Source organism: Macaca fascicularis, chromosome 18 (assembly GCF_037993035.2).
Source record: "Macaca fascicularis isolate 582-1 chromosome 18, T2T-MFA8v1.1".
Taxonomy (NCBI): domain Eukaryota; kingdom Metazoa; phylum Chordata; class Mammalia; order Primates; family Cercopithecidae; genus Macaca; species Macaca fascicularis.
The window spans coordinates 44,227,766-44,252,195 of record NC_088392.1 but is presented as its reverse complement, the minus strand read 5'-3'; the positions used below and the strand labels follow the sequence as shown (position 1 = coordinate 44,252,195).

The 24,430-nt window shown below is 44.6% G+C and overlaps 1 protein-coding gene and 1 long non-coding RNA gene across 2 annotated transcripts in view; one reads left to right on the top strand and one right to left on the bottom strand.

Annotated features, from left to right (window-relative positions):
- Positions 1-24,430, top strand: part of SLC14A2 (solute carrier family 14 member 2) — a 195,875-nt gene that overhangs the window by 76,245 nt on the left and 95,200 nt on the right. The window lies entirely within an intron of this gene.
- LOC135968244 (uncharacterized) overlaps positions 6,651-24,430 on the bottom strand; it is a 41,382-nt gene continuing 23,602 nt past the window's right edge. Inside the window, exon 3 of the long non-coding RNA XR_010582860.2 lies at positions 6,651-6,782. This is a non-coding gene — a long non-coding RNA (uncharacterized lncRNA). The remainder of the gene's footprint in view (positions 6,783-24,430) is intronic.

Here is a 24,430-nt window from a genome sequence, read left to right as displayed (position 1 = left end):
TTGCCAGCTACATAAAAACGTGTGACCATGTACATGCATTGTGCCAATGAAGGGCCCTGGAGTTTAAGCATCATTAGCATGACAGGAAATTCACTTGTGCACACTATGGAAGTTCTCAGGGAGAGATCTTTGAACCTGAGGCTGTCAGGGAATGAACTGCATTTGAAGAGACAAAGACAGCACAGAAGTATAACAACTGAAACATGACAAGGCAACTAAAATGAGACTTTGTAGGGGAGGCTTTGAAGTTGAGACAAGCAAGTGATGAGGGTAGGATGGGAAGGCCCAGGAAGTCAGGGGGTAGAACATGAACTGGATATGATTCAGATGACTGTGGAAGAACACACGTGGGTGTATCTGTGTGTGTTCGTGCATGTTTGTGTTTATGGACATGAGTGCCTGCACCTGTGGTGTACTGTGAGTATGCATGCATGTGCTGCTGCTGCTTTTTTTTTTTTTCTTTTGACAGTCTCATTCTGTCACCCAGGCTGGAGTGCAGTGATGCGATCTTGGCTCACTGCAAGCTCTGCCTCCCGGGTTCACACCATTACCCTGACTCTGCCTCCCGAGTAGCTGGGACTACAGGTGCCCGCCACCACACCTGGCTAATATTTTGTATTTTTAGTAGAGATGGGGTTTCACCGTGTTAGCCAGGATGGTCTCCATCTCCTGACCTCGTGATCCGCCCATCTTGGCCTCCCAAAGTGCTGGGATTACAGGCATGAGCCACTGTGCCTGGCCACATGCATGTGCTTCTACGTGAGCATGCATGTGCATATGTTGTGTGCACTTGTGCATGTGTGAGCATGTGTAGGGAGGGAATGAAGGGATTATCATGAAGTCTGCAGGAGAAATGGGCTGGCATCATGGTGGACATCTGACTCGTGAGGACAATGAGGCTCGGGAAAGCAAGGCAGCTTGCTCAAGACGGCACATCTGGTCGGTGGCAGAACTCGAGCTATCCCCAGGCCTCCTGACAGCTTGTGCAGGATGTTCCCCACCACACGCATCAGTTTCTACCCACATACAGCCAGGCCTGAATCAGCGCGCCCTGACCCGCTTCTCCACTGGCAAAGTGCCCTTCTAAGCACAGGAAGGAATGCCAGTTCCTCCTGTGATGGCTATCCTCCCTCCGCCTCAGGGGTCACTTCACTCCAATAAATCATTCTAGGCAGCCCTGACTCGGGAGAGAAGAAAGTTGCCTTGCCCTTTTACCCTGACACCTTGGCTCCAGCTCTGTCCCCAGATAAAGTCACAAGGCACTAGAGTGTCAGGTGGGGACATGTGTGTTTTGTTTCAGTGGCGGAGTAGTGGGCAGTTTGTGCACAGCCTCCTTAAGGAAACAAAGCATTTCTGTTGTGGAAGTAAAAACTTTGGTTGGTTTATGAGTTGTTAGAGGTAAGGAAATAAAAATGTGGAATAACCCAAATGTCAACTCAGATAGAAAATCAAGGAATAGTCAGATTTCCCTCCCTGGGCTAGGCGTTCCGCAGTCCCAACTCTGTAATGTCAATGCTTTGATAATGCCCATTTTATAGACAAGGAAACTGAGGCTTAAAGAAGTTTAGGAGTTTGCCCAAGTTACACAGCTAGAAATCACGGGGCCAGGATTTAGATTCAGATAGTCTGATTTCAGAGCCTGTGTTCTCATTAGGATATACTGCCTTCAATGGAAGAAAGTAGGGAGAATTCTCTCATAAGCACAAACTTTATTCAGATTCCCTAAAACACAGGACCACTTAAAAACTCTCTTAATAAAAAGTGATGGCAGACCTCTCCCGTTGTCACCCTGTTGCACGTACATGCGCGCGCACACACACACACACACACACACACACACACACACTGTGTCCACATCACTGCTCACCCCAGCCTTCCCAACTCAGCCCGAATTCCTTCCTTGTGACTGTCCCTCCACTGACAATTAAGGTTTCAGCCAGCTAGTTGCTAATCTCTGACTCCCATTTAATCTCCACAAGGACCTTCAATACTTAACAACTCTTGCCCCTCAATATTTCAGTGTATTAAAGGAAGAATCTCAGGGGCAGGAAGTGATATCTCCGTGAACAGTTAACTGCAGGGCGGTACAGACAAGAATACTTCCAGCTTTGCTCAGAAGGGCAGATTTATCAGGAGTACTGGTGAGGGCTAGAAGGCAAGGTGAGAAGCTTTCAGAATGGGGGTGTGCATGTGTGCTTATATATATTTAATGTATTTTCAACTAACAACTAAAAGTTTTTGCCTTATGTGGTCAATGGGAATCTGGTGATTTATTTGCGTCGAGGATTTGAGGACATATAGACACAAATCACTATCACTCTGCCTCATTCTATAGCTGAGGACATGTGCACATTGTGTGTGTGTGTGTGTGTGTGTGTGTGTGTGTGTGTGTGTGTGTGTGTGTGTGTGTAACAAGGAGAAAAGGACCAGGGAGCAAGCCTGACACAGATTGAGGGGTACCCGTTTGGAATTTTCTTTGTAACTGTTTACAATTGAAGAGACCCACTTGCTCCTGTAGGGAAGGCTCACGCCCCCTCCATCCCAGACTAAAGTCATAAATCTCAAGCCTTGTGGGAAAAGGGTCCACCCTTCCCAAGCCAAGATAGACAGAGATGCTGGCCCAGACAGTGTGGAAACTTCCACTGGCCTGCGTTTGACCTCCCTACCTCCAAGTTTTGCATCTTAAAGGGACCCCGACTGATAGAGAGCAAGCTGGCTGGACAGCCCAGATCTGTCTGCTGATTTCTGGCTGTTAGCCTTGAACAAACGGAAGCTTCTCTGTTTTATTCAATACCTAGCATATTTTAAAAACTGGGAAGGAGTCAGAGTGTCCTTTAAATTCAGAAGCATGAGGCTATTTTAATCTGTTTCTGAAAAAGCTAACCTGTGTCCAGGGGTTAGCCCGGTGAGTGTGACCACCCCAGGGAGTGTGAGGAAGGCAGAACTCCTGGTCTTTAGCCATCTTGCCTCAAGCAAGCCCCCTGCCTGCCTCTCTCAGTTTCCGCCTCTCTCGGCCTCTACCTTTCCTGATCACTTCATTGGACAGTTACTGGGTTCAAAGTCAAAACAGTCAGTACTTCAAGAGGAGGGCCTATAAAACGATGTTAACAGCTTTTTAACAGGGCAAGTGCAAGTGATTCATGAATAACAGACCCACCCCAGGATCTTTCAGGAGAAGATGGTGAAGATGTACAGAAGGGCAGCCACATCCCTTACAACCTGTTCTTCAGTTCCTGGGTCAGGGGAGGTGACACAGGCTTGACCCGGGCAGGTCTTTCCAGTGCTCTTATACTCGATTCACTGCAATCAGACCAACATGGGTGTTCAGCTGTCCTGATCCCTTCATTCAAACACTCATGAAAGTGCCCAGCTCCCAATCCTGAGAGGCGGTGGGGGCACCAGACCCCTCAAAATGGCAGCATCAAGGTCCCAGTCATCATGAGCAGCCTCCCTTCTGCGTCTTCCTAAGGGATCCTTCACTCCAACTGCTATCCCCAGCAGGCTTGTGCCTCACCCCTGCCTCACCTCACCTGTCTAATGAGCTAAATGGCCTACGGCCTACAGGACCAGGCTAAGTGATAAGCTCTATGGGCACAGCCAGTGTGTCCCTACCTTGTGATTGGAGCCATGGCTGCCCCATATAGCATCTCCACCAGAGAAGCAGAGGGCTGCTCTCTCCTTGCCTTCAGGGAACGTGCTGTCTAGCTGGAGGAGTACTGCTGGCTAAATATGTTATGGTCCCTCCCCATGTGAGGCACATGGTAAGACTGTACTTCCTCCTCATTATGATGGGCAGAGCCATAAGCGTGGTTCTGAAGAATGAGTTGTGAGCAAAAAATGTCATGTCTCTTCTGAGCCACAGAATTAATTGCTGAGGCAAGACTTCAGAAAGTATTCTTTTATCCTTGGCATGAGGTACCAGCAACATTCAAGAAGGGAGCTCCTTTGTCACCTAGCCTGCCTGATGAGCAGCCCTTTGTCAGCCCAAGTCCCTGAATGACAATACTGAGTAGAGGCCAGCACCCACTCATGTATTATAGTATGAGCAAGAGCTAACCCTTGGCTGTCTCAATCCACAGAGACTTGTACTGCAGTACAACCTAACCTATCCTGACTGATACAGAAATGTGTGGCATATCAATCTGGAATAAAACAAGAGTAATACAGGGCTGTGGATAGGTATGTTTTGGACACTATGGAATTGATGGTAAATTCTGGATGCAGTAACAGGAATTTGTTGTATGCTGGTATGGACTGAGAGCATTTCCAGGAGACTGAGTAGGATTTAAATTATATTGATGGAAGTAGGAGGAAGTGCCTGCCTCTCCCATTTCTCCCTAAACATTAGGTACTGATTCTAGCCTAACTTGCACTTCTAACATTTCACTAGTTAGCAGGGCATGGGCCTTCAATTGCTCCCCTCATGCCCCGCTGTCCTTATCCCAACTGCTTCTCAACACATAGCTTCAATCTTCTATTTATTTCTATCTTCACCCATCCTTACCTTCAGTCTGAAAAAATCTGTTGCCCTCCTCCTGTCTAAACCCAGTTCTCTCTCTCTACTGGTTTCTTACCAATAGCCTATGAATGCTCTCAACTATCTCCCTGTTTGAAATAAAACTCATCTCTTAACCTGGAACTAACCCCTTTACTCTATTCTAAATAATTCATTAATATACCAGTGCTACACTTTCTTACTGCCTTAGAATCTACTACGAGTTTCCTCTTTACAAAATAAAATTCAAGATTTAGAGATCCAATGCCATAAAAAGCAACTCAAGGTGTATTTAATTCAGACTTCATATCTCATCCCTGGCCAACATTAGCCATCTCACAACAATATATCTGGGAAATCAATATTCTATGAAATAAGGATTTCAAGGAGAAAGTTCACCCTAGCTGACTACATGTGGGTAATTAGGTAAGCTGTAGTGACAATGGACCTGATTTACTACCAAATGCTCATGTCATTACGGCAAAGTTATCTGGCTCATTAAATAATCTGTCTACCAAGAGTGTGAGTCCACACAGATAACCACTCCAAATGACAGTGGGAGACACAGCCCTGGGAAGGAAGCCAGGAGTCCTTGGGCCCCTTTCCAGCCATCAACTAACCAGCTGTGTGACCTTAGGTTAGTCACATTCTTCCTCCAGGCTTCAGTTTGCAGCCTACCCCTCTACTCTTAATCAAGAGAGTTTGATTAAATGGCCTTTAAAACTGCAAAATTCCTTGACTCTCATCATTGTTTTCTGTGCTAAATTATAGAGTCATCAAAACTGAAGAAAAAATTGGAACTATATCAAATGGTTCCAGATACACAGGAAAAAGTGTCTTTCATCCTAGAGCAAGTGTGTGCCATTGAGGGGCACCAGCTGGAGACAGAGCGATGTGGACTAGTATGTGGTCAGCATCTCTTAACAGCAAAGAAGGATGAAAGAACATAGCCCTCTATCCTCATCTTAGCTCCATCCCTAATTTTCCATGTGACTTTAAACCTGTCACTTAACCACCCTGGGCTACCCTTTGGCTCCAAAATTCTATGACATCTGATATGTTCTTTAAGACCCAGCCTCCAGACTCCCTACATACTCACCTATCTCACCTTGAAATGAAACTCCTCTTGGATTATATGGCTGGCATTTAGCCCAGATGGTAGATCTTAAAGCACCCTCCTCTAAATCCATACATGCCTATATGTACCCAAATACCAGAATCTGAGAGTGAGAAGAGAATAAGAGCACTTTAGAGAAAGCATAGCTGAGGCACTGAAGTCCACTGCATTCTGGCATATGGTACATTAGTCACTTGGAATTATAAAATTCCTAAAAACTGTAGCCATCCCTTACAATTTACATAGGATTTTGATCAAGCAATATAACTTCTGTCCTTTTACTTGATCCTAACAAACCCCTTATCCTCTGTCCTCCCATCCAGGACCACATGCCTTTGTTAATACATGGCAGCAGGCCAGGCACCAGGACCATGCCCCTCCTCCTGGAGTATCATTTGGTACCAAGATTGTGAAATGACACAAGGAGAGTGTTTAGAAATTAGAAGTTGCAAATAATGTTTCCTTGTTTCTACTTTCAACAAATACAGATAAATCATGAAATTTATTGTGTCTCTCTCCACTAGAATAGAACAACATAAAACTAGGGTCTTTTTTATTGTTGCTCTGTGTTGAGTCCTAAGTGCTTAGAGTAGTGTCATGCATGTAGTAGGCACTCAGTAAAATGATGATGAATGGATGAAAGAACACTGTATATGAGTTGTTAAGGTAAAACTTGAGACTTTGGAGAAATAACATGTCATCAAAGGTGTGTCACTTTAGGCTCTAACTCTAGACTCGTCAGAGTTTATTGGTTGATTCTCCTGTGCCTTTGGGGCACTTCCTGAAGACTGATTAACTCCCCTTTAAGGAGGAGGAAGCCAGTGCTGTAGATGAATAAATAACACACTCAAGGACACACAGTCCATAAATAATGGAGGCCAGGACAGGACACATGTCAATTTGACAAACATTTATTTAATAAATTCTTTGTGCTGAGTATTGGGTTAGTTGTACTTTTAAACACAATGGAGCCATGAGGGACTGTTGCTCCCAGCTGGCTTTCTTCCTGGCAGCCTGCTCTTTTCTCTGGAAAGCTGTCCACATCCAGGCTCTGCCTGGGGGTTCTTCCCTCCAAGATGCTATGCCACAAAGCCCTCCAGTTCTCCCCTCCTGACAATGAGCCGGCCGGACTTTTTCAGTTTCAAGGATTTACTGGTAGATGCTTTGAGGCTACAGAAGGGAGTATTAAAAATAAACATGTGATCATTATAAAATTCTAAGAAATCAGACAATGTCTTTACAGTAATGGTCCTAATCTGTAGCTCCTGACTCCTTGCTGAGTGTTACACAGAAGTCTTAAGATGGCCTTTCCACTGCTCCACTCAACGGGGCCCACACCTTACGTTTTCTTCTCTGGGTCCATATTTTTTTATTACACTAGCCAAGATCACTCATATCTACCAGACTCCCCAGCCTGCCAAGACAATGGCAGTCTGATCCATTACTTGAAGAGTCACCAAAAATCAGAGACAACTGATGTCTGAAACAACAGAAAGATTTTCTCATTGAGCAGAATATAATATGGGTTGATGATAGGGTTGGTTGAACATTATCTGAACCTACAGTTATACCTGCTTGCTCCTCCAGGGGCAGTGGTTCACTCCCTGGCTGCACATTAGATCCACCTGGGGAGCTTTTAAAACAGTGCATAGGCCGGGCGCGGTGGCTCAAGCCTGTAATCCCAGCACTTTGGGAGGCCGAGACGGGTGGATCACGAGGTCAGGAGATCGAGACTATCCTGGCTAACACGGTGAAACCCTGTCTCTACTAAAAAATACAAAAAAAAACTAGCCGGGCGAGGTGGCGGGCGCCTGTAGTCCCAGCTACTCGGGAGGCTGAGGCAGGAGAATGGCGTAAACCCGGGAGGCGGAGCTTGCAGTGAGCTGAGATCCGGCCACTGCACTCCAGCCTGGGCGACAGAGCGAGACTCCGTCTCAAAAAAAAAAAAAAAAAAAAAAAAAAAAAAAAAAAAACAGTGCATAGACCCCCTCCTGGACCAATTAAACCAAAATCTCTGGGGTAGGGTCCAGATATGGATTTTTTTTTTTAAAGCTCCCCAGTGATTCTAATATATAGCCAGAACTGAGAGCTAACGCTATGATGAACTTGTTTCCTTTCCTCTGGGGTATCTGAAACTTTGTGGTTAGGTCAGTCTTTAAAGCTGTTCGGAGTTAATTAACACGTATGCATTTAGACTAGCTCCATTGAGCCAGCCAAGGCAATTCCCAAAACAGAATTCAAGGGTTCAGAACTAACTTCTGTCTTCTTTCCTAAAAGCCTGTAATAAGATGCCCACAACAAATCACCTAGTAAATATCCTTCTGACCCTGAAGATATCTAAAACATAACCATTGACCTCTTATGTTAGTGTTCTCTCTTGGAGTTTCCAGGTTCTTTTGCCTTCTATCAAGACCCTCAACACCTGGTCCCAATATCTTTTCCAAGTTGTCTTCCACTAAATCTCTCAACACACACCCCATTTCTGGCAATTGATCTACTCATTGTCTCCACTTTGCACCCCCATTTTAGACTGCCATATTTAACCCTGGCATTCACTTGCCTGAGCTGACCAGGAGTGCCCCTCCTCACTATTCATCTATCTGTAACCTATCTTTAAGTCTCAATCCAGAACTCATCTTTGAGATGCAACCTTCTCAGTGTGACCACTCCAGCTCTCAGAAGCTGCTTCCTCTTCTGAGGTTATTGTCATCATATATACCACTTATCGGGGCACTTCAGGTATACTCATTCTATGGGCAAGTGTGTGTGTGTGCTTCCCCACTGGGCTGTAACACATATGGTGGAAATCAACATTTCTCGATTGTGCAACCCAATGTAAAATAATGAAAGCCTGGGCTCCCTTTATTCTGAGAGGTTTTAAAAAAAATCCATAAGGATGGGTATGTAATAAATTATTTGATCTTTAATACAACCTTATGAAGCATCATTATTATTGTCACCGTGTCAGCAGTTAAAAAAACTAAGAGCAGAATAGTCCACCTTTATCCTCCAAAACACCAAGACAGACAGAAAAATGGGCACAAGGAAACCAAGACTCAGAGTGAGTCACACAGCCTTTAGTAACATAGCCAGAGCCAAAATTCAGGGTCTACACTGCCAGCTCAGTGTTCTTTTAACTAATAGAGTGATTCACAAATTTTAGCATGCATCAGAATCACCTAGAAGCCTTGTTCAACTGATAGGTCTGGACTGGGTCCTGATAACTGCATTTCTAGCAGGTTTCTAGATGATGCTTATGGCACTGACCCAGGCTTCATAATTTTGAGAAATACTGCTTCAATATAAGCTTCTTTCTTGAAAGAAGAGAAATAGAAACAGGGATTCCAGCCCACTAGAGAAGATGTTAGAAAAGCAAACCAAATGTCATATGGAAATAATAAGAAATAATAAATAACTGAATTTATTTATTTCAACAAAAGATTTTCTACAAGAGTAATTTGTTATAAGTTACAAATAAAAACTCAAAGTCGTAATACAGAAATCATTCTTATTAAGACTTCAGGCCAAAATATCAATATGTTCAAAGGGGCTGAAATGAATTCAGGCATTATACGTCCATAATACATCAGAAACAATTCATTTAAAATGGCAGAGAAAGAATGGAAGCCAGACCACCCGTACTCTGAAAATTCCCTTACATGGGATGTGGCTTGGCAGCAAATCAGTTGATCCCTCCATCAATCTGCCTATCACTTAATCAATGGCCCTTTTCTGCATATCAACTTTATGCCATTAAATTCTGTAGGCCAATGAGTAAAATGTAAACACGGCCCAGCACAGAGTTCCTGCTCATCAAAAATATATCATCTAGTGGCCGGGCGCGGTGGCTCAAGCCTGTAATCCCAGCACTTTGGGAGGCCGAGGCAGGCGGATCACAAGGTCAGGAGATCGAGACCATCCTGGCTAACACCGTGAAACCCCGTCTCTACTAAAAAAATAAAAATACAAAAAACTAGCCGGGCGTGGTGGTGGGCGCCTGTAGTCCCAGCTAATTGGGAGGCTGAGGCAGGAGAATGGCGTGAACCCGGGGGGCGGAGCTTGCAGTGAGCCGAGATCGCGCCACTGCACTCCAGCCTGGGGCACAGAGCAACACTCCGTCTCAAAAAAAAAAAAATATATATATATATATATATATATCATCTAGTTTAAGACAAAATATATAACTGGGAAAATTTAGACAACAGCGTTGAAACTTTATTAAAATGTAGTAGAAATGACATATACAGATGTTCAGAAAACAGACATCAAGGCAAACTGGATTAGAAGAAAATATGTATTCACATGGCTGTAAGCTAGGGCTTAGTACAGTGTCGATTACTATCGTATGAATTAATGAATAAACAAAGTTTATCTAGGAAGTTAAACTAGATGTTTTTAAATGGGTAGGATTTGGATGGGATGGAGAGACGAGCAAATGGTATTTGAGACAGAATTAGTGTCATGAATCAATTGACGGGAAGGAACCTACTTACCTGCACGTACGTGTATGTGCACCTATGTGCATGTGTGCTTGTGTGTGTATGCATGTGTGTGTAATGTAGGGAGTTATGGGGAGAGGCGCATGGAGAAGTAGTGAAGGGGCTTGTGCTACCAGACAGAAGGTTTGTGGAGGAGAAGAGGATAGTGGTGAGAGATAGGTTAAAGAACAGTAGATTAGGTCCAGAATATTCCATAGGTCTTCAGGTTCTTCCTATAGACGGGAGCAGCCATTGCTGACTCTTGAGCTGAAGTGGTTTGGGAGTGGAGTTAAAATTGAAAGCAATACCACACCACAAAAACTGTCCCACCCTCAAGGGAGAGGGCTGAAGAAAGACTGAGCTCTCCGCAGGTTGACACAATAGACCAATGACACACACTGCCTCTGTCCTTTGCACAGACCCTGTCCTAACATTTGCATGCCTAGGGCACAAGTACATATGGAAGCTCACATATACCATATGGCTAACTATGCAAGAGTTATAAATCAAGACAACAAATGTCAAATGCAATATATTTCTTCCTTCTTCATTGACAAATATACCTGTTCATCAACCTGAAAAGCCAAGTTTGAATTTCAAATTCTCAGAATTCTCAGCTTTCTGTAGCAAAGCTGGAGGACTCTGGCCTATACCTCTCCTCTCTTCCCACCCTTGGCTCCATCCTACATTTTATGAGACCTGGGCATATGCATATGAACATCCTAGGCTGTATGTCCAGGCTTTTCTACAGCCTCCTATAAATGGCCACCACTTAGCCGCCTTCAAGTCCTGAATTGTACATATCACCAGTGATATCTATCCTCAGAAAGATGAAGCAAGGAGGAGCTCTGTCCCCACCGACCATGGAAGTGGGTCTGGATCCATTTATTCAGGAAATTATTGATCCCAGGTACCCCTAGTGAGGCCAAAAAGAGGGCAGTGAGTTCCACGTGGGCATATCTTCTGAGCCCTGTGGGTTTCTTGACCATGAAAAGGCATGGTAAAAGGAAGGTCAGAGTGGGGAATCTGAATCAGGGAGCTCTCTTGCCTGGGACAGAGGGTGATTCAGTCCCTGAGCCACAGTGAGTCTGGATTCCACTACCACCACCCACTGCCAGGTAGCCCCCTCCCTCCATGCCCCTGTCATTCTCTGCATGTTGTAAGTTTCTCCTTTCTAGCTGGTGATGGAAGGGTCACTAAATCAAAGCTGCCAGCCTGGGCTCTCAGATCCCCCTTTTGATGGAGAACTCAGTCTATGGGGAACCAAGCCAAACAAAGCATCCTACGGGGGTTTCACCTGCAGAGATTATAGTTCATCCTTCACAGTCTCCCTCCCCACACACGAGGCACCCGCAGATCTAGGGCTTCAGAAGCTCATCTCATCACTTCCTTTTCAATCCCCATGTGAGCACTTGTGCTCTCCTTCAAGTGCTCCAAGGTAATTTTAAAGAACACCGCATTTTGCTTTCATTTTGCTCTGGCCTGGCCTTCCCATAAATCAGGGCTAAGGCAGAACTTGAGAGAACTGGGCTAATCAAGACTTCAATCTCAAGAAACGTTTAAATATAAATCAAAAATAGTTGAAGGCTCTCCAGATCCTCAATTTTCTTTGAAAGCCTAGTTTGTCTTTTCTTTTTTTTTTTTTTTTTTCCTTCCCACTTTTTTTGTTTTTCTTGTTGGCCATGCTGAGCTCTGAATTTCCTCCTGGTGCCCCTAGAAATACTTCTGAGTAGTTTTTGATGTTCTCTTTGAGATATCGTACCAAGCAATACAAGAGAGACGTTCCTGGTGCCCCGGGTGGGGAGTAGAGGCCATCAACAGCATCTTGCTCTAACTTGAAGGATTTCAAATTTTAAGAATTAAATGATCTTGAAGAGTCATAAATAGTGATTTGGCAGTCAAGGGGAATAAAAATGAAACCTGCAGAACTGTAACTCTAATCATCTCTCCTGTTTCAGATACCTATGACTGTAACAAACTGTCCCAGCTTAGTGTTATAAAACAACAATAGTCATTTATTATGATTGTCTCTCCTGGTTCTGGGAGCTGATGGGCAGCTCCTGCTTGGAAACATGCAGGCAGTTTCAGTCCGAAGGTGGCTGGAGCAGGGGTCTTCTTTTATTTTATTGTATTTTACTGTATTTTATATTTTATTTTATTTTATTTTTTGAGATGGAGTCTCACTCTGTTGCCCAGGCTGGACTGCAGTGGTACAATCTCGGCTCACTGTAACCTCCGCCTCCCGGGTTTAAGCGATTCTCCTGCCTCAGCCTCCTGAGTAGCTGGGACTACAGGTGCGCACCACCACGCCCGGCTAATTTGTTTGTATTTTTAGTAGAGATCGGTTTCACCATATTTGCCAGACTGGTCTCGAACTCCTGACCTCGTGATCTGCCTACCTCGGCCTCCCAAAGTGCTGGGATTACAGAAACCACTGGAGCAGGGGTCTTCTTAAAGGCTTCTTCAGTGTCTGGCTCCTGGGCTGAGAAGGCTGGAACAGCAGGGGCTCCTTGCCTCTCCCTCCCTCTCTCTGTGGTCTATCCATGTGGTCCCTCCAGCTTGGCAGACTTCCTACATTGTGTTTTAAAATGTAGCCCGCATTATTCAGATGTGATGAGGCCAACGGATCAAGAGACAACTGCCATTGCAAGGACAGTTTGTTATACTCAGAGATGCCAAGGGGAGGGGCATGGCACGCCGAGGGGAGCCGCATGGGAAACACAGGCACCAGGGTTGCAGGGCTGGAATTTGGGCAAGAGCCTTTATTGTGTTCCTGTGGAAAGGAATGGGCAAGGGAGGCAGGGCAAGTAGGTTTAGGATTGTCTAGTTTGAATAATTTCAGTGGGCTCTAGGGTATAGCAGCTGTTCTTAGTTGTCTGGTACATGGCCCTGGGGTGATTAGGCCTGAAACAGAGAGGTCTGGAGTGAGAGAACTCCACAAAAGAGGTGGTTGGGGCACAGGCTCTGGTTATTTGGTGTGCATATGAAGGGCACCCTCCCAGAGGAGTTGTTTCTTATCTCTAGGAATTAGCTAACCCTGAGAGGATTAATTAGCTAACCTCCAGGGTCAGCAAGGCCTCAGACATCAAAGCATCAAAATACCGAGAATAAAAACATACTTAATACACATGGTAGATCAGGGATTCAAAAGCTTCTCCAAAGCTACAGAAAGCCAGGCAGGAGCTATCTTGCCTTTTATGAGCTAGCTTCAAAGTCATACAGTATCACTTCTGCTACTTTCTGTTTGTAAGAGGAGAGTCACTAAGGCCAGCCCATAATCAAGAGAATTGGACTCCACCTGTTGATAGAAGAAGCATCAAAGAATTTGTGAACCTGTTTTAAAACCAGCAATCTTTCATAACGGAGTATTCACAAAATGTCATTTGTGATTAATGGGCCCCTTTCCCCATCCCTTAGAATCCAGAAGCCTTTGACTCAAAAGGTGCTAAATCCAATTGCCCATCTGTTAGCACCCCATTTCCCAGGCCAAAATGCTAGACAGGGTGACACTGTTCTGACTGTAAAATGACGGGGGTTGAGACTGAGAAGTTGTGATCCCTTTGCTGTGAAGTACAGCAACATGTCCATAGTGAAGTTTATCATTAGTCAAAGTACGCAGGCCAAAATCTCCCAAGTCCAACTCCATGAATAATATCAAGAAAGGAGAAAACTAGCTCTGCCCTACAGGAATTTACACTGTGGTGGAGAGGAAAAGTCATTAATTACTTAATGAAGGACATGGCATTCAGAACAATAATAAATTATTCTTTGGGGAGTAATGAGAGAAGGCTTCATGGAAAAGGTGGACCTTAAAGGACATAGAGGCAGCTCACAATCTACTTCCATGGATAGCTCACTCCATTCCAAGGCCCTGAAATTTCTTTAGCCCTGTGGGCCATATTTCCTGATCTGTCCCACAAACAAAATACACACCCCCTTCCCCTAGACCCTACCATTTTCCTGTCTGAAAGGCTCTCCTCTTTCTCCTTTGACCATTCAAGTCCTGTCCTGTTCGGGGTTCACTTTCTCCATGAGTCCCTTTCTGACATCTCCCAAACAACCATCACCATCTCTACCACGCCTTTAGGGCCTAGACCTTCTACCACAAATTTCACCACTCACTTACATGTCACCATTTGCATGTGGTTCGTTATTACTTCATAATTGTTGACTTGTTTTTCTCCATCTTGATTTAGGTTGTTGCAGACTATAAACCACACATTCTGCTTACCCTTAATGCCACCCACTGTCTCAAGGTCAAGCCTAAGCACCCAGTAGCTACTCCATGTATATTTTGGGAGTGGTTGACTGGTGGTATAAATGTAGTGTTGTCGAACTGTGTTGATCCAGGGCCCCCCAGGGACCACCCTGCAGAAAAGAGCCAAGGAGTAAGAAAGGTATAGGGTTCTAGGGCCCTATGCCAGCTTCAACAGAATAGGTACTCTTTTGACTGGCTTTCCATATTGGAATACATACAATTTTGCCTGTAGGTAGAACTCTGTGTCCAACCAATTATTGAAAACCACCACTGTTAGACACAGCACTGAATTAGGAACTGAAGCTTTGCCTCCTCGAGCCTCTGATTCCTCATTCCAACAATGGAGATAATTGTTACTCCTATCCTTTTCTCTTATAGCGTCTATCAGTTAGCTCGAGGTGTATAACAAATCACCTCAAACATATTGGCTTAAAACTACAGTTTATTTAGCTTAGGAACCGAAGGTTTCTAGGGGCTGGCTGGTCTAGGATGGCCTTGCTCATGTGTCTGTGGGCAGCTAGAAGTTCAGCTACCAGTTGGCTTTGCTCAGCTTGCTCAAGCATCAGAGGTCTTGGCTGGGATGAATCAGCTGACTCAGCTCTGCTCCATGTGGTCTTTCATTCTTCAGTAGGCTGGCCCAAACTTATTTACATGGTAGTCACAGGTGTCCAACAGAGAACACAGAAGCTGCAAGGCCTTTGGAGGACTAGACTCAGGACTAGAAAAGAAAATGCCATATTCTACTGGTCACAGCAAATCACAAGGTCAGCTCAGATCCAAGGGATGGGAAAATAGATTACACCTCTTGATGAGAAATGCTACAAAGGTTCTTTGTATGGGCTTGGATGCAAGGGGGAATGGAGAATTGAGACCATTTTTGCAGTCTGTCACAGGGAGGTTATGAAGATCAGATGAGATTACCAATGTAGAGATCTTTGAAGAAACACACAACTTCATGCAAGGCATAAATATTATCATGGAAGATTTTTTTCTCATCAATAGGGTTTGGGGTGGTAGTGATACTCTCAGATACATTTGCATAAATGGGGAACTTGCTTTTCCCTCTTTAAGTGGCTTTATAAGCTAGTTATTTTCAAATGTTTCAAAATTATATTTCCTTCTAAAGAAAAAGAAATCTGCATTTATGGTTCAAACCTCTGTCTTTTTTAGGTATATGTTAATGTCATGCCTTTCTAAGCTTTCATGTCAGCAGCATGAAATCAAGAGTACACTCATTCATTCACTAGGCATGGGCCAGACACCAGCTGCACCAGGCCCACAACAGGCACTGGAGCTGCAGTGACAAATAAAACCTCATCCCTGCCCTCAAGATGCTCATAGATTAGTGCAAAGTATTGGAAGTATGAACCAAAACTTGTGGAAAACAGAAAGAACGGCAGCAAATTTTACTTGGGGGTGTCGGGAAAGTCTTTGCAGCAAAAGTAAACTGGGTTCAAAACAAAGAGAGGGAGTGTGCACCATGCAGAGAGTCAAGAAGAAAGAACACCACGTGGAAGAAACACGATGTGCAAAAGCATGGAGTTGTGAAAGGGAATGGGGGACTTGGGAAGCCTTGAGGTTGCCTTGAAACAAGTATGAGACATAGGAGGGAGAGATGGGATATTGATGTTGGGGAAATAGATTGGGGCAGATTGTAAGAGCTACAATACCTCAATCCTTACGCAAAGCCACAGGATCAGACTTTGTGTTTCAGAAGATGTCTGTGGACAGCAGGGAAGGTTTTGATTGTGTAGGAAATGAGACAATGTAAACCAGAACTATAGCTAGGCCAGTGGTGACAGGAAGGAGGTAGCACTTATCTACATTTTGCATTTTTGTATGATGAACATGATTGCATGTACAATAAAAGTGTCAGAATTTGAAAAAAAGGGATGTGGTCATCGTCAGCAGATCTGTCTTAGCTAAAGTCGTGGGAGTGGATGGGATCACTGGGGAAGAACATACAGCAAGGCTGAGGCAAGGAAGGTTAGGGGAGGACAGTCCTGAGGAGCACCAGCCTTTAGAGAGAGTGTGGGGAGGAGGTGGTTACTTCAGAGGAGCCTTAGAAGTCTCAATCTTAGGAGAGAGGGAAGCCTGAAGGAAAATGGTGCCTAGCCGTCACAGAAGAAGACAGTCTAGGGAGCATGGGAGGAGAATAATTGTAGCTAGTTCTCAGTGATGGCTTACCATGTGCCAGCCCTCATTCTCACTGTTTTGCATGTATTAAACTTTTTTAAATCATAGCAGCCATATATTGTAGGTAATGCGATGAGTCCCATTTTAAAGATGAAAAAATGGAGGCACAGGGAGGTCATATAACCTGCTCAAGGTCACAGAATAGGTAAGGGGCAAAGCTGAGATTCATACTGAAGCTATGGTGACAGGAGAGATAAGATTGTAATTTAAAGGGGACAGTGGGCAAGAGACTGATCTTTAGGATGAGAGAAGCAGGCACATTTACAAGTGAAGAGGAAACTGTGCTAGAAAAGGATTGAAGGCAGAAGAGGGAGATACTCAGGCAAAGCCAGGCTGAGCAGGAGGCACAGTTGTTCTGCAGGACAGCTGGAAGGAAGAAAGTCCTTGAGAGGAGACATGGCAGAGAGGCAGGGAGACCAGGGCCATGGGGAAGGGAGCGAATGTGGAGGGAATTTCCTGCTTTCTCCATGAATTATCATCTTCTTTCACTGTGCAGGGAGGGTGGAGTGAGGGTATATGGGAACGAAAAGAGCAGTGATTGTCTAGAGTGGGCATTTTGGGAATGAGAAAGGGAGATGAGAACAGAGGGTAGTGGGGTGTGGGCCCAGTGATGAGGGCATCTCATGGGCATGGACCACCTGTGTGCCTTGCACAGGGCTGCAGGGACAAAGGACAGGTGTGGGACAGACAGAGAAGCAAGGGACCCAGGGTCCTAGAGAGTGACCCTTTGGGATGTCCAGGCTCAGTATCCAAACTAAGGAGAGAGGCCGCGGAGCCAGGAGAGCCCAGAGCAGTGGGCGAGGGAGTTGAGAAGTAGCAAGCTCAAGAGTCCTTCTAAGAGTAAAGGAAAGCTAGAAGTCGATGGAGAAGAGAAACTCACCACACCAAGTGCATTAGATGGGGCAAAAAACAACACCAACATCAAGGGCCCTGAGTCATACAGACTGAGTTTTAATCCTGACTCTGCCATTCACCCAAGATAAGCGGTGTTTCTCCTCTGAGCCTCAGTTTTCTTGTCCTCAGAATGGATATAATAATAATTCTGCTCACACAGTTGTGGGGAGAAGTGCTTGACACATAAGCAGTCAGTGTTAGCTGTGTTGTTGTTGATGTTGCTGTATTGTTATCAAGCAGACTCTGAGTCCTGAATGAGCCTAGAGGACAGTCAGAAGACTGTCTAGAAGACTAGCCTTGATCTAGTTTCTGAGTAGCACTACCTCTAAGATGCCCAAAGAGAATCACAGCCTGATCTGTTTCTAGTCCTCCAGAGAAGCTGCCCTCATTTCCCCATTGTATGCTCAGCCTGGTGAATAAGCTCTCTTAGTTCATTTTCTGTTGCTATACCAGAATACCATAGACTGGGTAATTTATAACGAATGGAAGTTTATTCAGCTCACAGCTCTAGAGGCTGGGAAGTCCAAGAGCATGGTGCCAGCATCTGGTGAGTGGCCTGAACAGTGAGATACAGATGAAAAGAGAAAAGGTCTAAACGAACATACAAGACACCATTCAGCTCAGAATACCTTTGCTCTGACCTACTGACTTCCAGAGCAGCAAGAATCTCTCAGATACCAGGAGATGATGAACAAGAAGGGTTCACCATCGGCACACAGTCCAGGTACCCAAGCCTCCACCTCTAGCATCTAAATAATATAATTCCTGACCTAAGAAGGGATTGAGATGGCCCCTTACAAATTAAGAAAATGATACTGGGCTAGGGATGCTAGGAAATGTGCAAAATCCTCTGCTTCTAGGTTAGAAATTCTGCACTTTAGGACTTAGTATCCAGACATACCAGAGCAGGTGGTATAACATGCAGAGATAAGAAAGGATTTTTTCTATTATGTGCCATTGACCATTTGTAATACTGACAAAAGCCATATCTATAAAAAATAAAATCAAGTTTATTTTATGAGAAATACCACCATGCTTAAAACATAGGAAAAGGGAATGTAAAATAATCAATAAATACAATAAACATTAAAACACATAAACTTTAGTCCAACTTGCTGATTTTAGAGATGAGGAAACTGAGGTCCAGTGAGGGGATGATATTCCCGGGTCACACAGAGAACTTTCTGACCATGTGCTCTCCCACCACCATTTACTGCAGTGTCACTATCTGTGACTTACTCCTGCTGGCTCTTCCCTGTCATTCTCACACTGACGCTGTCACCGATGGGCATCTTCACATGGCATCGTCAATGTGACACACCCCTGGGAATTTCAAAGTTACCCACCCCCTTAAGAACACTCCAGATGACAAAATGGAACCACCCCCTGCCCAACCACCACTCATGGAGTCTCATCTTCCTCCTGGCCCTTGTGGAGGGGTCTCCAGGTACAGTCTAATCTCCTCACCACCCACCCACCAGAGTCTGGTATCAAAGCTTTGTTTCCTGCATGGAATGCTGATCCCTGGGACATGAGGCTTCAAGGTTAGATGCTGTACATTCTGATTATCCTTTCCTGGAAGGAGACATTGGAGAAGGGAAGCAGGAAGGAGTAGAGTAAATACATTTGTGTGACTTTTCAGCATGTTGTACACAGCTTTCCTCCTTGTGCCCTAAATCCTCTTTCAGTCTCATTTAACAGGACGCCCTGTTCCTACCTCCCAGGCCATGGCAACTCCAAGCCACTTGGCAACCCCATTACACCTGAAATGATCTCCCCCAGCTTCTCTCTTGACAAACTCTTATTCATCCTTAAAGATCCAGCTTAAACAGCCCTTCCTCCCTGAAGCTTTTTCTGCCCCTGCTTCTCACCCTTGTCCAAGCACTACAGTCTGTCCTATTCACTGGGTTTCACTTTTATCTTTGCCTTGGAAATCTGCTCCAATTTCTGTCCTGTTCTAGATCATTACTCTCACTAACTCCAGAGTGCCTAAAAGCAGGATTGTGATTTATTCATCTTAAATCTACATGGTCTAAAATAGTACCGTATACATGGTATTTATTCAGTGATTGTGGATGAATGAATAAATGAATGTGATAATACAAGCACTAGGGGAAAGAAACAAAAGAAAGCATTCAGAACTCCCACGCTCAACCTGCACACCCAGATAAGAAATCTTGGGAAATAAAACATATAGAATAGCAATGACTGTGAAATATAATGTAAGGAGTGATGTGCTGGTAAACCAGCTCTCAAAAACAAAAACAAAAAAAAGCCCCAATTTCCATGGTATAAAAATACCCACTGTGGTTGATTTCACACTACCATTATGACCTCACTAAACACAGAAATTGAGAGGAAAGACACACAAATGGCTCTCATGAACTGGTGAGCTGGCTCTAGTACACCATTGCATGCAAGCCATATGTGTAATTTTAATTTCCCAGTAATCACATTAAAAATTGTAAAAAGAAAAATTTAATAATGTGTTTATTTAGCCCAATAGACCCAAAATATTTCTTAAATTATTACTGAGTTTACATTCTTGGTTTCATATAAAGTCTTTGAATGCTGTATGTATTTATACTGCAGTACATCTGAACTTGAACTTGCCGTATTTGGCTAGTGGCCACTGTGTTAAAACTGTGCAAGGCTAGAATCACAGAATCAGAGCCACACAGTGACAGAATAACCTGGCCACCACGTTTTTTTAAGATTTTGTATATAGGGTGATTTTTTAGATGGTGTTGCGTTTTTACAACTTCAGGCAGAAACAGTACTTGTCTTGTGGGCTAGATTAATATAGGAGGATTCCAGATCTGTTACAGTTTAACAGGAACTCATGCCTCATCTCAGCCATATGCCTGCTCCATCAGGATCCTACACCACATGCCTACACTTATTAATTACCACATACTCTTTCCAGCTTTTTATGTGGAGTTGAAGGCAGCTAATGAACAACCTGTAGAAGTTTTTTTCTCTGCATTATGTGTCAATTCGGCATCAGAAATGGTCCTCCTTCCAAGACTGCTCCTTCTATCACAGAACGATGATTTTTCAGAAGTTAGATATGAATGCACAGTGTTCAGAAATGCACCTGTTGATTAGCCAAGGAGTTGAGATGTCCCTTAGGAGCCTCAAGATAGCGAATGTAGGGGCCTTCTTTTTTGAAAAGAGTGTTTGCAACTTCGAAGCAGAGGCCCAGGCATCAGAAGTCGTGGAACCCAGCTCTAGCTCTGTGTGAGCCAGAAAATTCCTTCATTTCTGTCACTTGGCCTATGCTTCTGTAATCTGACTTTAAGACTCTGGTAGCAGGTTTCTGAATATATAACAAAGTGATGTTTATGAAAATGCTCTGAAAAAAATGTTAAGTACTGGAATCTTGAGATGAAACGCAGCAGATCTTAGTGGGAGATTCACAGAATATGAATAGGAAAACCCGAGTTCTTTTCTTGGCTACATCAAAAATAGTCTGTGGGCAAGTCATTTAATCTCTCTGGGCCTTTTCCTGATCACTAGAAGGAAAGGGCCAGTCTAGGTGACTAGTGGAAATTAGATCATGACACCCTCTCCTAACACCTTCCAGTGGCTTCCCATGTCCCTCAGCGTCAGATTCCCACACCCCACCTCTCTAACACCATGATGACCTCCTCCTCCTCCTCCCTGGGCTTCAGACATTCTGGCCTTCTTGCTGTTCATTTGACCCTCACATCTCATTCACAGGACACCTTTCAGTGAGGTGTTCCCTGACTGCTCTATTTTAAACTGTAACTCCTTCCTCTATCATATTTCCTTCATAGAAATTATCACCTCCCTAGCATATCATTTACTGATATATTTTGATTATTGCCTCCCCTCTAGAATATAATCTCTATAAAGTCAGAAATTGTTGTCAGTGTTTTAACCTGGTATATTTCCAGTATCTAAAACAGCACACAATAGGTCCTCAACAAATATTAGTTGAATCAATGAATGAATAAATGGGAACCATCCTGGCTCTCACATTCCAAGATTATGGTTTCCTATTAATATAAATTAGCATTCTACCAGAGAAGTTGAGAGCCAAAATTCTAGAAATGTATCATAGGCATACCTGAATTACCCACCCTGCAAGGTAGATCCAGCTTAGTTCCCTAGAGCCCTGAGCCCAGAGAAGTGAAACTAACAGGATGGCTTCCTTTGTCTGATAAGCCACAGCCTCCCATTCACGCTGCCTGCTCCTCCAATCCTCAACTCCACTCCCTCCCTACTGCAGATACCCTAGTGCCCACCTGCCCCCTTCTCCCTCTGCATGAGCCATTTTCAGAGATGCTCTGATGGCCTGCTCTGAGCAATGGCTCTACAAGAGTCCTTGAGTACCTGTTCCTGAGCAGGACTGGTTACACCCTATCTTGCACTTAGAGCAGGCTCAAGGGTTCCTGTGATGCCACCTTTCAGTAGGAAAAGTAAGGCTTTATTCACTCACTTATTCAGTCTACATGGATTAATTGGGTGTAATGGGGAATATGGAAGCCAACAAGACAAAGTGCCCTCTGCCCTCCTATGACAAATACGTTAATATATAATACACCGTCAGCTAGTGATAAATACCATTAGGTTGGTGCAAAAGTAATAGGGGCTTTGCCATTGCTTTCAATATTTTTAAAGTGAGGTGGGTTAGGCGAGAGAATGGCAGGGAGTGCCACTCTAGGTGAGGTGGTCAGAGAAGGCTGCCCTGAGAGACCTCAGTGAAGTGAGGGAGCAAGTCCTACACCTGGAACCAATTCAGTACAAAGGCCCTGAGGCAGGAGTGCACCTGCCTTGTCCAAGGAGCCTCAGATGTCAGTGTAGTGAGGAGTGGGGGAGGAGAGGAGAGGAAGTAGAAGAAATCGCTAGAAGCTGATGCTCATAAACTGTGAAGGCCTTGCCACTGATTGGGATTTTGTTCATAGTGTGCTAGAAAGAGATTAAAGGGTCCAGAGCAGGGAAGTGCCATGATATGACTTAGGTTTGCAAAGGATCCTTCTGGCTGCTGAATGGAGAATATTCTGCAGGGGAACAAGAGTGGAGGCAGAATGGCAGGCCATTGCACCATCCAGGTGACACACAGTGGTGACCTACAGGCCATGACTGCTTGCCCTTCCCCATGCCCCAGTGTACCGCAAGCTGGTCCACGTTTTGAGTCCCTACTCTTCCATCAGAGTCCACAGGTCCCTTTTCTCCATCTCCCAATCTACAATCAGGTGTGTCAGTGGTTTGCAGCCTTTGGTTACCCTACCTTCAAGCTGAATGAGGGTCCCACAGACCACACCCTTCCAGGCAAGGGACACTGGCAGGGATTAGAGGGGGAGCCTTGGGGGTATAAGAAGAAGTGGAGATAAAATGCCAACTATAACTTTGTCCCTTTCCCTATCAATTTAAGAACTTATAGAATATGCATGAGTGAGAATAACTGTCCTTACTAGAAAAAAAATGTTATTTTTTTGTTTTGTTTTGTTTTTGAGACACAGTCTCACTCAATCACCCAGGCTGGAGTGTAGTTGCATGATCTCAGCTCACTCTCAGGTTCAAGCAATTCTCCTGCCTCAGCCTACTGAGTAGCTGAGATCACAGGCACTCACCACCACGCCTTGCTATTTTTTGTATTTTTAGTAGAGACAGGATTTTACCATATTGGCCAGGCTGGTTTTGAACTCCTGGCCTCAAGTGACTGCCTGCCTCAGCCTCCCAAAGTGCTGGGATTACAAACATGAGCCACATTCTTTAATTTTTAAATTATGCCCTCACAAACTCAGTATCTTAACTATACTAATAACACAGTAACGGCTTGCAAGGTACCAATACGGAATCAGTTGCTTTCACCACTACATCAACACCAGGGTTGAAAACTGCATTCCAGGATTCCTTTTGGGGCATATGGTTATAAAATGTCTTATTCAGCCCTTCAATTCTGTCCTCTTGTCTATTTTTTATCCAATGAACCTAAAGGTTGGTTCCCAGGAGGCAAGAACTGCACTTTCTCCTCCTCTGGTCTAGTTCACTGTCAGCACCAGTGGATAGATGAGCAGAGGGCAGCAGGATCTGAGATACAGAACCTTTCAAGGCACCAGTTGGCATCAAAACCTGCCCTTATGGGGCTGTTGAGCCAGAAGGGATGTTGCAAGTTACTTAATCCAGCTCTCTGATTTCCCAGAGAAAGACACTGATGCCCAGGAAGGTGAAGTGACTGGCCCAGGACAGGTAGGAAAGGCAGGTGAAGATAGTGAGGTCGAGAAGCTATGTATGGAATCTCCCACCCTCACCAGTCCATGGTCTGCTATGTCGGTGTTGAAAAAAAATGCAGAAGGCACAAACCTCTTCATTTCATTGCAATCTTCATAGCCATCCTAGAAGGCAGGAACAGATGCCACAGCTATCCCTGTTTCATAACTAGAACAAACGAAGCCCAAGATTCTGCCTAGTGGTTTGGACCGTATGTTGCAGCAGGGACTGGGGTGGCAGGGAGATGATTGAAAGCTCTGGATTGATCCTTTTTTTAATCCTTGAAAAGGGGAATGCTGAGGTGAGTATGATCATGGAAAGACTGTTATTCAGAGAAAAATTCAAATTCTTCTATGTAGCTCCAGAGGCAGAATGAGGACCAGCAGAGCAAAGAGCCAGAATGAGGACTTGGGCCCAACAGGAAGGAGAGTTGTCTGATCACTAGGGCTCTCTGAAAATAGAAGGAGCAGGCTGGGGAAATGGTGGGCTCCCAATTTCTGAGATGTCCTGGGCCGAGGCTGGAGGTCAGTGAGTCAGGGGCACTGCTGAGAGGACTCCAGCTCCAGGGGCAATTGGACTGAATGGCCTCTGAAGCCTCCTTCAGGCCTGATATGTAACAGTTCTGTTTACGGGGACTTGGCATTGGATTCTGTCTCAAAAAAAGTGTTTCTCCCACCCACATGGCTGGAGGCATTCTCCCTAATGAAGTCATCCCAAAGGATTGCAGCTGAATGTCCTCCATCCCCTAAAGA